The sequence below is a fragment of the Papaver somniferum genome, chromosome 8 (genome assembly GCF_003573695.1).
Source record: "Papaver somniferum cultivar HN1 chromosome 8, ASM357369v1, whole genome shotgun sequence".
Taxonomy (NCBI): Eukaryota; Viridiplantae; Streptophyta; class Magnoliopsida; order Ranunculales; family Papaveraceae; genus Papaver; species Papaver somniferum.
This window is the reverse complement of record NC_039365.1, coordinates 2282248-2286823: the sequence shown is the minus strand read 5'-3', so window position 1 is coordinate 2286823 and position 4576 is coordinate 2282248. Positions and strand designations below refer to the sequence as shown.

The window sequence follows — 4576 nt, the reverse complement described above, 5'->3', positions numbered from 1 at the left end:
ACCCTGTGGTCATTCGTTTACACGGAACCGCCTCAACCCACTTAGACACATAGTCTACAGCGACAAGTATGTAAAGATAACCAAACGAAATAGGAAATGGACCCATAAAATCAATGCCCCACACATCAAAGACCTCAATCACTAAAATAGGGTTCAAAGGCATCATATTTCTACGGGAAATGGTTCCTAACTTCTGGCAACGCTCACAAGAAACACAATGACTATGGGAATCTTTAAACAACGAAGGCCAGTAAAATCCACACTGCAAAATCTTAGCAGCAGTCTTCTTAGCACTAAAATGACCCCCACATGCATGTTCATGACAAAAGGAGATAATACTAGACTGGTCACTCTCAGATACACATCTCCTAATAATCTGGTCCGGACAATACTTAAACAGATAAGGATCGTCCCAAAAGAAATGCTTAACCTCGGCTAAAAACCTAGAACGATCTTGCTTACCCCAATGTTGAGGGGTTCGACCAGTAACAAGATAATTCACTATATTTGCATACCAAGGTGATTGGGAAACAGAGAACAATTGTTCATCAGGAAAGCTATCCCTTATAGGAAGGGAATCACTAGGGGAACTAACAACTAGCCTAGACAAGTGGTCTGCTACTACATTTTCTGCACCCTTTTTGTCTCTAATGTCTGGGGAAAATTCCTGTAACAATAGGATCCATCTAATCAATCTAGGTTTGGTATCCTTCTTAGAAAAGGTATTTCAAAGCAGCATGATCTGTATAGATTATGATCTTAGAACCTAATAGGTAGGACCTAAACTTATCCAAGGCAAACACGATGGCTAAAAGTTCCTTCTCGGTAGTTGTGTAGTTCATTTGGGCATCATTCAGAGTTTTGCTAGCATAATAAATCACATGAAGTAATTTGTTTTCTCGTTGTCCTAAAACGACGCCTATAGCATAATCTGAAGAATCACACATAATCTCAAAGGGTAGGTTCCAGTTAGGTGCCTGGACTATCGGGGCAGTAGTGAGTAAAGTTTTAAGCTTCTCAAAAGCCTCTAAACAAGCATCATCAAAGACAAACTTAACATCTTTTGCAAGCAAATTGCAAAGAGGTCTAGAAATCAAGCTAAAATCCTTAATGAATCGACGGTAAAAACCTGCATGCCCTAGGAATGACCTAATATCTTTTACGGTTTTTGGGACCTGTAAAGTCTTAATAAGGTCAACTTTGGCTTTGTCTACCTCTATACCCTTTGAAGAGACGATGTGCCCTAATACAATTCCTGATTTAACCATGAAATGGCATTTTTCCCAATTAAGCACTAAATTTTTTTCCTTACACCTAGTCAACACTAATGTCAAATGATGCAAGCACTCATCGAAAGATGAACCAAACACTGAAAAATCATCCATAAAGACCTCTAAGAACCGTTCTACCATATCAGAAAATATGCTCATCATACAACGCTGAAAAGTTGCAGGGGCATTACATAGCCCGAAAGGCATGCGTCTATACGCAAAGGTACCAAAGGGACAGGTAAAAGTGGTTTTCTCTTGGTCTTCTGGGGCAATAACGATCTGATTATAACCGGAGTAGCCATCTAAGAAGCAATAGTGACTATGTCCAGCTAATCGCTCTAGCATTTGGTCGATAAAAGGAAGGGGAAAGTGATCCTTCCTTGTGACCTTGTTCAATTTCCTATAGTCAATACACACACGCCATCCCGTGGTCACTCGGGTTGGGATTAATTCATTATTATCATTCTGGACTACAGTGATACCTGATTTCTTGGGGACAACCTGAACAGGGCTGACCCACTTACTGTCTGAAATTGGGTAAATAATACCCGCATCTAACAACTTAAGCACCTCTTTTCGAACTACCTCTTTCATGTTAGGGTTCAGTCGACGTTGCATCTCCCTAGAAGGTTTGGAGTCTTCCTCTAAATGAATCTGATGCATACACACAGTAGGACTTATACCCTTAATGTCTGCTATAGTCCACCCTAAAGCTTCCTTATTGTCTTGAAGTACATTTACTAGCCTACTTTCCTGATCACTATCCAAATTGGAAGCTACAATCACAGGTAAAGTCTCAGATGGGCCAAAAAACACATACTTTAGAGTATCGGGTAGTGGTTTAAGGTCCAACTTTGGGGGCTCTTCTAAAGAAGGAATTAGGGTAGTCTCAGAAACTGGTAACGGTTCGAACCTAGCTTTCCATCTATCAGTGTCTAACACAGGGGTAGAATCTAATAGAGCATTCACCTGTTCAATAGTGCTATCGTCGTCAAAATCTAAACCAAAATGGGATAGACAACTTTCTAATGGGTCTTCAGACAAGATGTTTGGTAATGACTCCTGAACTAAGGCTTCTATCATGTTCACCTCCTCAACACATGTGTCATCTAGCTCATGAGGTTGCTTACTGACATTAAAATGTTCATCTCCATAGTCATATTACCAAAAGATAAACTCATCACACCATTTCGACAGTTAATGATCGCATTAGACGTAGCTAAAAATGGGCGACCTAAAATCACAGGTATCTGGTTCTCTGGGTCAGGGACAGGTTGGGTATCTAGGACCACGAAATCCACTGGATAAATAAACTTGTCGACCTCAATAAGAACATCCTCGATAACACCTCGAGGGATTTTAACAGACCTATCAGCTAACTGCAGTGTCATCTGAGTAGGTTTCATTTCACCAAGTCCTAGCTGTAAGTATACATGGAATGGCAGTAAGTTCACACTGGCTCCTAAGTCAAGTAAAGCTTTTTCTACCCGGAAGTTACCTATTGTGCAAGCAATGGTAGGAGAACCTGGGTCTTTGTACTTTGGAGTTGTGGTGTTCTGAATGATTGAACTTACGTGACTAGCTAAAAAGGCTTTCTTATGGACGCTAAGTTTTCGCTTTCGCGTACACATATCCTTAAGGAACTTGGCATAAGCAGGAATTTCCTAATTGCATCTAATAAGGGAAGGTTTATGGTAACTTGCTTAAAAACCTCCACTATGTCATTAAAGTTCGATTCCTTCTTTGTTGGTACTAATAGCTGAGGAAATGGGGCTCTAGGCCTAAAATCAGACCTTTCAGGAACCGAATTCACATCATAGAAACTTTATCAGTCTCTTCAGCTACTGGTCCTGAGAGGTGAGATCCTGAGGGGTGAACTACAGTATGTTCACTATCGGGCATGGTTACCTTATTGTCTACAACTCTACCACTTCTAAGGGTTCTAACAACATTCAATTGATTCGATGGTTTTGCACCTAATTCATGAACTCCTCTAGGGTTGGGTTGTGTTTGACTAGGAAACTTACCTTTTTCTCTCAAAGAATCACTTATCAGACCAACCTGGGTTTTTAACTCGGAAATAGCCTGACTATTTTCTTGTCCTATCCTGTTACTAGCTTGTAGACTCTGTTCTACGGATAACTGGAATTTTGCAGTTTGCTGAGTTAACAAGGCGAGAGATTCCTCTAAACTTAGGATTTTCTTATCTGACTGATTCTGAAACTGAGCTAGTCCTGAAGGATTCTTAGTATAGCCAAAACCTGGGGGAGCATTAGAATTACTAAACTGACCTTGACTTTGGCCCTTAGACCACGAAAGGTTCGGATGGTTTCTCCAACCAGGATTATAGGTTTCTGAATATGGGTCAATCTTTTGACGGTTATCAAATCTAGTGTTATTATAAAGAGCATTGGCCTGCTCTTCAATATTTGGCCTTCCCAAAAAGGCTCCACTCTACCACTAGTCTGGCCCACTTCTAAGGCTTCTAACCTTTTTGCTATAGCACAATTTTGGCATCTGATTCATAGCCTCCTTCTACCCTATTAACGTTTCCTCTACTTAAAAGAATTGTTTTCTGGGGTGCCCTACTATTTTCCCATTGCTGGGTTTTTTCGGCGATTTCATTAAAAAATTCCATCGCCGCATCAACAGTTTGGTTTTCAAATCCACCAGTGCATAGAGACTCAACCATGGTCGTTGTGGAATAATCTAAACCCTCATAAAGGATCTGAACTAGCCTAACCTTTTCTAAACCATGATGAGGACACTGGGATAATAAATCATTGAACCTTTCCAAATACCTATATAAAGATTCTCCCTCTTGTTGTGAAAATGTGCATATTTGCGTCCTAATAGACGATGTTTTGTGCCTAGGGAAAAACTTATTGAAAAAGGCAGATGTAAGTTGTTCATGTCTCAATTGACTCGGAGTCCAAACTATACAGCCACGACTTGGCCTTATCTTTCAGGGAAAATGGGAATAACCTAAGTTTCAAAGCATCATCATCTAAGCCTCTAATTCTTAGAGTACTACAAATTTCCTCAAAATCCCTAACATGGTAATAAGGGTTTTCATTTTCTTTCCCTAAAAAGATTGGGAGCATCTGTAAGGTCTCAGGTTTCAGTTCATAGGGTGCCTCCGTTTCAGCTAACTTAATACACGAAGGACGGATAGTCCTAGTTGGATTCAACAAAGCTTTAAAAGTTGCCATTTCTGGCGCTATCGGAGAAACATGGATTCTCTCCTCAGTTAAAGAATGTTCAAAAACAAACTCTTCAAAAGACGGACTTTCTAGATTAAGGTA

The 4576-nt window shown here is 40.2% G+C and overlaps 1 pseudogene; it reads left to right on the top strand.

Annotated features, from left to right (window-relative positions):
- The first annotated feature begins 4021 nt into the window (after positions 1–4021).
- On the top strand, positions 4022–4121 carry LOC113307152 (annotated as a pseudogene).
- Positions 4122–4576: the final 455 nt, after the last annotated feature.